We start from the raw sequence: 10,709 nt of genomic DNA, 5'->3' as shown, positions 1-10,709 counted from the left end.
CCACAAATTGTTGCTTAAGCCTCATGTGAGTGAGATTTTTATAGAGATTCTCATAAGGATCAAGATAAGTAAATTACTGAATGAAGGTAGAGATTTATTTTAGAATTTAAACTGTTTTAGAATTTAAACTTAGTCTGTTTCCATGAACCTTCCTGACCTTGGAAGCTGGCTGGGGTAGAAACTTCTGCAGTGCTGATAAAGACACTCTGGACCAAACTCCTACACCAATAACATCCCAAAGAAATGCTGTAACTGCTTCTAACCAGATCTTTCAAAAGCTTTGTATACTGTGAATTAAGAGAGTGAACCTTTTGTATGAAAGCCTGGGAACAATGGAAAACAACATGGTCTAAAGTAGTCCTGCATTCATGCATGATATGTTTTGTGTCCCATTAAATTTCAATTGCATATGTTTCCTACAACTATGGGAGATTTTACCGGTGATTTTGAAAGTCGTTATTGAGAAAAAAAAGCATCAGGCTGGGATCACAAATGCAGCAGACCCAAGGCTAGGAATAATAACTGAATTCCCAGAGTCCCTTAGTTTCCCCATTTCTCTGCTGGAAATGGGCTGTGAGAAAATGTCGTCTCAGGGAGGCTCCTTGTCTGTCATACTGAAGGCACGTGGTACCCAGCTGCATGAAGCAGAGTTCAACCTAGGCATAAGACAATTTCTACTAAGGAACAGGATAAATTTCCTGTAACTTGGGGTTAACTTTTAAAATAAACTTGGGTGTATAGATATGTAGCATGTTGATTCAAAAGTCCCAAGTCTTATTTCTAGCTCTTCAAATTTCATACCACTCCCATAAGGCTAAATACACAGAAGTCACATGGATGGCATTCTGTGGCCTAGATTCTTCTGGAGATCCAGGAGGATGTCCAAGAAAGAGAAGACAAAATTGTAATGATCCCTTCTGATCTTAGAATCTGCAAAATTGTCCTGGATCATACAGGAAGGTGCTTACAAAGTTCAAAAAGCACTTTTGTTTCTCAGTCCCCTCTTTTAGCCATAATCACATAGAATACCTACTTGCGTATTGGCAGTATATACATATATATATGTGTGTGTGAGTGTGTAAGCTAAATAAATACATCTTGCCAATTTTAAGCCAAAAAAAACCTAAAAAAAAGACCCCAGACCGCAATAACAATTTTTTAAGTCCCTGAGTGTCAGAATGAAATTTATTTTAATGGGTTCTTCAAAAGAATGCAGATGCCTGAAGAACTGCATACATTCTTTCTGTTGTGAGCAAACTTTTTAAAGATAGAAGGATAAACACATATTCACAATATCTAAAAAATATCTCTACACATACACATGTATATAAATACATATATGAATGGTTATACAGAACATTAAGTTGCACATCATTACTTTAGAAACAGTGTAAATAGCTCTTTCTGATCTCAGTGTTTGTGAAAAAAACCCACAAACCCCATCAAATTCTAGATCACACAGCATTTAAAAATGAAAGTGAAAAATATGGACTGTGACTATGTCTTATTTATAAATATGTGCTATAAAAAGCCAGAATGTGCACTTTATTTTTAAACTCAATACACAAGGGGGTATTGTTTTAAGTAGACATTCAAAGGAGCTCTCTTGAAAGATTAATTCTTAAAATGAAGAATAATATAGATAATTTGAATAGCGCCACTGAAAGGGAGGTGGTTCTGAAGCAGCCTTTGGCTTTGCACAGTTGTGGTGGATTCTTTGGTGCAATTATTTATTGCTGGCATAGATGAATGATATGACACAACGTGTTGCCTTGGGGGGTAGCAGAAGACATAAACCTCTCTGAAAAATGCTGTTCCCCTCTTACTTGAGATGTTTAGCCAAGCCAGCTAAATTAGGAGCGTGGGTACCCAGCATGAACTATCAAGAGTGCTACACTGGATTCCTCAGAGCGTCTACATTAGGGATTTTGCTTGAGCTTCTTAGTTCCTCTAAAATATATGCCTCTCAAAGGATGAAACTCTCACCTCAGTGAAATCTCACCATCTCATTTCACTCACTTCAGCAAAGAAGTTTTTCTGCTCCATTAAATATTGTGTTTTGGGAGAAGACCTTCCATCCATTAAGAACTGGGCACAGGCAATTTGGACAAGAAATGGTAATGTATTTTGTACTCTGTTGACTGAGGCTTCTGTGCAGGCAGAATATGCCTAATTTTAAGTGGTGTCACTGACTGCTGGGACTGCTGACATGATTAAAATTAAGCGCATGTTTCAGTCCCTTCCTGAATCAAAGTTTAAACGAGATTCGAAATGGTTGCTTGACTTTACATCACATTAACATTAGCAATTTCCTGGCTATTGTTTTTCTTCCCCCACAGTGGTGACTTTTCCAAAATAGATCCCTCATCTGACTGTAAAGGTAAATGAAAATCAGGCCCATTAAATTTACTGTCTGTAAAACACTAATGCCTAACAAACAGTATCTTTACATTTAGATGGCATTTTTATCCTGAGGAATCTGAAATCACTCTATAAACTCTGACCTTGATCCTGAAGTCACTTACATATGTGATCAACTTTATATTGCATATCAAACAAGATTACACAAAAATGTAAAACCACTCATAAGCTTAAGTGCTTGCATATTGAAGACCTTACTGTGTAAGTGTCACTCTGTGCAAATATTATTAAGATTGTACTTTATGCACAAACAATTAATATGTTACATTAAGGATTCAACTAGCTTTCAGAAGTGCACCCTGTCTACCATGTACCAAATATTGTTTCTTGTCTGCATCCTCACAGCTGTTGCCTCTGTCCTTTTAAAGGAATGCAAGTAATTCCAGGATTTATTGGCAACTGTCACAAGAAAAGTGTTAATGAAAATCAGAACTGCAAGTCACTAAGCATCATTTAGGGGTTTTCACACTATGTTCTCAAATACTGTAAATGTCAGATTAAAATTTGCTAAGCATGTGATGACATCTGGCTGTTTTGCCAGAATTCATAATCTTACTATGTTGACTAATCTGATGAAAAGATACGTTGACCAAATCCATAACAATATCATTCACAACTGTAACTCCTATAAATTCTCCTTGACTGTGGACTCTACTTAATACACAGACAGGCATTCTGATTTAGAAAGAAGCTTCTCTCAGGATGTCCTAAAATCATTATTTTATTGAGTTTTACAGCATTCATTACCCTTCGGGCAGTTGCTCTTGACCTTTTCTTACAAAAAATCTACTAAAAAAGCACACCATTAAAAAAAATATTCTAAATTATAAGAGTACAGGGTTTAAAAGAATCTCTTGTATCAGAAGACCGAGACTTTTTTTGTTGTAGACACACTCTGTAGCCTTTTTACAGACTGACCACGCTGCAGCTTAAATGAAGCCAGGTAAGTTTTTAGCCCATTTGCACTGCCCCAATCCTTTTGCCAGTAAATACCTGTCACCTTCCAGGTACAAAGTAACAACTTATTTACAAGGGAAACAGTGCTTTTTACATGTCAGGATCAGAGGGAATTGCTTTGCAGGCTGCTACTTAAAGAAACCTTTAAGGGACAGATTTCTATATGCTGTCTTCAGGGTCCTTTTGAATTAGCACCCAGCTGTTAAAAGTCCTGAGCATGCCATAAAATACTTGTTGACATACTCAGAAGAAGTGACCTGATGAAAGTCAACTTAATAATTTTAAAGCAAGATGTAAAGACAGATTCTTCTCTCTTATTTCTTTCATTCATCTCGGCACTTGACAATCCTGCCTCTGCTAAAGTCAGCATGGGATTTGTCGTTTTACTCTTGTTGGACAACATTGCTCATGGTGGGAAAGATTCTGAGATTAGCAGCTGCCTTTGAAAAACAAATACCCTTCCCTCCCTCTCCTTCACTAGGTCAGTCAGTCTTTTGTTCAGTTCCACATATAACCAAAACAATGTGACAACAGTAAAAAAGATTCTGTATGATATGTTTGTCTTATAGAAATTCAGCGGAATAGAATTTGGTCATTATTTAAGTTGTACAACTTGGGATGCAATGAACAGCAAGGGCACTCATATTTTTATTTTACTAAGCTGTTTAAAAAATCTGTTTTCATCCAAGAGAAAATTTTTGATGTGATTGTATTCCCTCTATTTGCTTCAGCAGAAAAAATTATTTGTCAAAATCATCCAGGTAAAGTGTCTTCTTAATTTTCCTTATATTACACAGTATTTCACACACCACATAAAATACACTCATGAATCTGGAGGGCTGTCTGTATTCAGAACTAATACATGTGCTAGATGCTGATTATTCTACTCAAGCACTTCTCATTATTCTATTTAAGTACTGATCACTCAGCATGGTCTGAAGATAAGATAAAAATCAGCTTTATTTCTTATTCTGAGAAAAGCTGACATCAGGATCAATAAATCCTGACAGAAGCTATTAACATTTTAATGAGTTACTCAATAATATTCTAAAGATGTCCTGGCAAGTCAAGCCTCCTTTGATTAAGGACAAATTTCTTAGACTACTGTAAATATATATTTCAAGGTCCAGAATGCAAAGCTGTCACTTATCAATCAAGAAAAAAGGGCAAAAGTCATGACTAAAGAAGCTAAAGAAGGGGCTGTCCACATGATTATAATGATTACTGTACATGATGGAACTTTTTAAGATGCCATTCATCTTAACCAAACAGACGCAAATATTAGTTGTGGGGTTGTGTGTTTGGTTGTCATACAATTGAAGAAGCGTCCATGACTTCCTCTGACAACGTATAGAAACCCCATGATGTTGGGAGCAGTCAGACACATCTATACATGGTTGAATGGGACAGCAAATATGGGCAGTAAGCCAGGTGAATGGGAAAGCAAGTGTCTGTCAATCTCTACTGATCCTCAAGAAAAAGGCACAAGGGGCCAACAGGGTAAAATATACTTGTCTTAAGGTGAATTTTGCCTTTTAGACTGTGTGATTTAATTGCACTAAAATGGATCAGGATTTGACCTAAAGGAGAGATGTTACCTGACATAGTGTTAAATGATGTGCAATAAATCTGTTGTCAGGGTCATGTTATTGAACATAATGCCAATAGGTTACAGGAAAATCCTGGCTGAGTTGCCATGCTTACAGAATATTGACTTGAGTGCAACATTTTAATAAACAAATATGAGTCTTTGAACACAAAGTCGAATGTGACTTTTCTAATGCAGGCAATCCAAAAGAATCCAAAGTACTGGAATAAAGATGGGCACAACAAAGGGCTGTAGGAGCTTTGCATCAAGACATGGGAGAAAGCTGGGTAGGTCACATAAAATCACATTAGCAAATCTTCCCTGTAAGTATGAACATATGGAAACATGAATCATGAAACCAGCCAAAAAGAAAATCATGTTCTTAGATAAGCTCCTCCATGAGCTTGCCTTACTCACAATGAAAAGCATTCATTGATTTCAGTAGGAGGAATTGCTCTGAACATGAAACTCTCTTCAAAATACAAAAGAAAAAAGCTGCAAACACAGAAAGGGCAGCAAAATGCTCTCAAATACTTGGTGTCATTGATGATAAACTTCTTGAAGGTGGCTCATGATGTTCTAATACCTGAGTTTCCAGTTCATAATGTAAAAAATATACATTTGTGATCAAGAACTGCAAAAAATCCAAGACACTCTTTCTGCATCAACAGAGGATGTCCAAAACATGGAATTGAAGCTCTGGAGTTCGATGACCAGAATACTTCCATTTCCTAAAAAATAAATTTAAGTAAAGACTCAGAACTGTCTCATCCAGTGTGGGGCACTCTGATGTTTTATAATGAAGAAAATTTCCTGTAAAAGAGAACAAGGAAAAGAAAGAAAAATGAAAAAATGAACAAAAAATTGAATATGCTACCTATTCTCCACAAGATTCTCTCTCTTATGATCGCCTATATTTAGGCATTTAAAACATTAGTATATGAAAATGCTCTATTCATTCATCTCTTGATAACTTCTCACAGGCATCCTGCTCAGAAATGAGGAGCATCAGGACTTCACAAGGTAGCGGGTCATGCAACCGTTGAGTAAACCAAACTGCATCACATTGCAGAGGGAATTATTCCAGATTTCTTCTCTCCGTGCTCTCTATATTATATATATATATAACGTGTGTGTGTATGCATAAACAAAACAGAAGAGAATCCAGGATTGCAGGAGCAAAATGAATAAAGTTGGTATTCATTAAAACATTCAACAACTGAGGCTTTGTTGCAATCAAGTTGCTGTTGGCACTCACTAATAGTCATGACATTCATCTACCTCTCTGACAACTTCAGTGCCTCGTGACATAAAACAGCATTTATGGGACTAGACCTTGAAAACAAAACCCCTAGGAGAGTTATGAATGCTACTTCTTGTATATCAGGCAGGTGGCAAAGGGATGGATGTCACCCAAACCCATTGATACACTCATGTTTTTTCTTTTTTTTGAAACTTTGGTCAGGTATTTATTGCTTATAAATATCAACAGTCAGGAATAACTTCATACACAGTTGTATTAATTATTGTTTTGACTGAAAGGATTGTCTTGCAGTCTATGCATGGCCAATGCTGAAGATTTGCTTGGTGGAGCAGAAGGTGTTGTGAAGATTGCTTACTCTTTTTTTGCCATTGAAGTTCTTGCACTGAATGGGATCATCTGTGCCATCCAAAGGTGAGGTCCCAGTCCACGTTCATGTAGAGACTGGATAATATAAAGTTCCTCCTCATGTACTCTTTTAGGTGCATAAATCCTTTGAGACCCTTAGATCCCTTCTTCTGCAGATAGCCAGAATGGCTGCAGTCTCCACAGAGCTGTGCAGGTTGGGTTCAGGCCTTTTCTAGGAGCTACTGAATAATTTTATCTGGTGCAGACATCATGTATAATGTATAAGCAAGCCTAAGAACTGGGCTAAGTCCCAGTCTCTGTCTTCCCATGTGAGGAGCCCATGCACCTGATTAGAACATCACGGTCCTTCTTAACACAATGACTCTTGAAGGCTTTTTGTGTGTGCGTGTGACCTGGCAAACAGAGGAGTGCCCAGCATCACCAGTAGCTCTGTCACCAGGGTGCTGTCTTGCGAGAGCCTTGAACAACCTGTGTCCTGAGAAGTGCTTTAGCTGCTGAATTAGAGGACAAAAGGTTATTGTGATGACTGCAACCTCTTGCTCTTTTTTAGCCTGTATGATAAAAGAGTAGAGTGACCTCTTGCTACATTGTTGAAAGGAACAACAGCCTGGGTTAAGAGCCTAACCTCCAAATGCATGACATGCTGCTCTTTAAAGCATTCTTCACTAGCTGATTTGTGTGACTCCTCACTCAGCATGCTGGCTGCAGCAAGTCCCAGACAGCCACAGGGGAGCCAAGTGTGTAACCAGGGCTGGACCTAAGTCAGGAGACAGGGGAGACAAGAGCATCCACATCCCTCTGTGGGATTAAAAATAAAATAAAATTAATTTGAAATGAAAACAATTCCCATTAATGTTAACAGGCCTTGTATAAAGGACTTTAAAGCTCTGAAATATTTAGCAGATTATTTTTATTTCCAGTTTATTTTCTAGATATTATTTCCCATTTTTTTCTCCTGTTCATTTAACAGACCCCGCTTTCTATATCTCTAGTTATTGGCATTTCTGTTTTCTGAATTCCCTCTAATTGACTCCTCCTGTGGTGGAGAGGATGGATCACCTCCCCAGTCCTGCATTCTGTTCCTGTCCAGCCCCTGTATGGCATTCACCCTTAGCAGAGCGGACCATGGCTCATCTAACGATCTACTACAAAAATTAGGTCTGTGCTTACAGAGCTATCATCTGCCAGCTTGTTCTCTCTCCTGTGACTATGCCAACCCCTACACAGCACTTCACCCTCATTCTTAATAAGTTATATATTTTTAAATGCTGTTTCTCAGTTTCATAGCCACCATGTAGAATTCAATTTCATTCTTTCATTATTTACAAGTCTTTCTCAGACTGCAGTCATCTGCAAATGTGATTAGCATGTTGCTTATTCAAGTCAGTAATGAAAATATGGACTAGTACCAGATCTCAGGACAGACTTTTGTAAAACTTCTCAGCACATCTTCCCATGCCATTAGTGACCACTTACAACTACTGCCCACGTACCCCACTCCAAACACCTTTGCATGTACCTCATAAGAGCCCCTACTATGTTTTCTCCTTTTCCCATCCTCCAGTACATCAGTGGTCTTCCCCAACGCCCTCTGTCAATAGCTTCCCCATTCTGTTCTGTGCTCTTCCTTTTGCTACTCTTGTAGCAGGTAGCACCCTTGCTGCCTACCACCCCATACTCACACTCTCACTGCCAGGTTCGGGTTGAAAGGGGAATTTCCCCCCAAGAGATCAGACAGTTCAGGCCCATCTCTCCTCTGCTCTCAACAGTACAAAGCATTTTTGTACAGCCTTCTGGGACTTACAAGACTTTTGGCACTAGTGCAGGTTCCTGGGGCAGAGGCAGTATGCTTGATCCTCTTCTGCCCTCTTCCTGCAGCACAGAAAAACCTGTGAGTTCTTGGCAAGAGGATCTAGATTTTTTACTGCATTTTGGTTAGAGTTTAATGGCTTAAGGTTCGTGCATCAAATCAGTGCTCCGTGTACTCTTTCAGACTGGACATTTGTTGCAGGTCAGGGAGCCAACCAATCCTTCCCTGCCTGTGTTTTTCTGCATCAGATATTCCCGGTGCCCATGCAAACTGCATTCGTCTTATGCATTGGCCTCTCTGACTTTGTCACTACATGCTCATGCTGTGTTTCTGTTCTCATCTGGAAGCACCTATTTTAGTTTCTGACTTCTGTACACCCTCTCCTTGTGTTTCAAGCCTGTGAAAAGATCTTGGAATTTAGCCACCTTGGTCTTTTCTCCATTTTCCCATTTCTTTCACAATGAAGTAATTTGCTGATGTGTTTGTAACACCATTTCTTTATGCTTTCCATTCCCTTGAACCAATTTCCTGGGAGATCAGTCCTACAAAGTCTCTGACCTTGCTGAAATCCACTTTCTTGAATGGATTCATGGTTTCTATTCTGTTGCTCTTCTTTCTCCTTGATTATGAGCTCTGTTATTTCAGTCATCTTTGCCCGTTACCTTCTGTGTGAGCCAGTTCATCCCCAGCTGTTAGAACTGCACCAGGAAAAGCTTCTTCTCTAATACCTTTCTTCAGTCTTAGAATATACAGATTAAAAAGAAAATGGACATCACTGCATCCCCCAAGTTTTCTGGACAGTTGATTTGCCTTTTTCTACCCAAAGATGTTTGGGTAAGTAAAATCTGTACAGGTCACCAAACTTTGTGCCCTGAACTGTTTTGTTAGTTATTCAAGAAAATATTTATCCACCTGGCCTTCCTAATTTGGCAGCCTAGGCTGGATTTGCAGATTCATTACTGAGCCTGTTTCTTTTCTTATTTTATAATCACTTCTCTCACCCTCTGCTCTGCTGGGCACAGTATTTCAAACTGTTCAGGATGTTCCATTTCATTCTTCTGTCCCACTTTAGACCTCTCTTCATTCAAGTAGAAACTTAGTGTACAAAGACACTCTTCTCCTTTCTCATGATGTTAACTCCATCCATACCTAATGCCATCACATGGGATGGGATGGCCATGGCAATGTCATCAATGCAGGCATATACAAACACCCGCTCCTGACAGGGGAGCTGGAGGGACATATTGAGAGCAGCACTTGAACCCCTAATCCCTTTTTTTCTGGGGCCTTGAGAGTATTCTGTTATGCTCAAGCTGACTCCTGGTAGTGTCGTTACTGGTCAGAAAAATGAGAGGCAGAGATAGCACAGAGATGCCTGATGACTTCACAACATCTGTACAACTGCTGCAGATTTGAGCTCTTTGCATATAAGCATACCTCCTTGAACGTGAAGCTGGGTCTAATGCTTGTCTTTGTTGCCTCCTTCCTCAGAGCAACTGCTGTCACCTTGTACTTCTTCCTGAGAGTGGTAGTGATGAGTCCCATGGTGTTTAATGGCACATGACTTTTGCTTTTCTACTGCCCTGTCATCTAGAAGATTAATTTCCTATTGGAACAAGAGAATAACCTCCATATCCAGGGGACATTCACCTCCAGGACAATCTCAATCCTTTAAGACTGACTAATTAATATTAATTACACACACACAGACAGACAGACAGACTGAGAGTTATATAATACACATAAATTCTGTTACGAAATAACTGTCCATTGCTGGTGCCACTGCAGACATCACTCACTGTCTTTGGAATACAGCCTCCTATATTGTGCTGCTAACATTCTCATGATTGTAATTAACTCTTAGACTGCTTCTTCCTCCTACTGCTCTCTTATTTGCCTCCAGAGAGGTTTCCCCAGCAAGCATCCCCTATGTCAGATATCATTCCCAGCCTCATATCACTGCAGTGAATTTGAACAATCCCAGCCCATTGTCTGGGTTCCGTCTCTGGCTCTCAGAGGTGCAGAACAAGACCTCCAAAATACAATTCTCTACTTAGACTGAAGCCATTGTGAACCATTGCTTAAAACCAGCATTTTTAAGCCAGCCAAACAATATGTGACCATTAAAACAATGTCTACAGAGATGCCAGGACATCGTGCAATAGTGTTTATGAAGATTTGGGCCAGATACTGTGTATAACTTTACTAAAGCCAACAGAACTTCATAGTTGCATTGACTGATTATATGATCTGTCTCTCAGAAACAGCTGCATTTTAGTATGTAATAAATAATAACTAAATGG

The sequence above is a fragment of the Falco punctatus genome (assembly GCF_963210335.1).
Source record: "Falco punctatus genome assembly, chromosome: 2".
NCBI lineage: Eukaryota > Metazoa > Chordata > Aves > Falconiformes > Falconidae > Falco > Falco punctatus.
The sequence above is the reverse complement of the archived record's forward strand: the minus strand, read 5'-3'. Positions refer to the sequence as shown.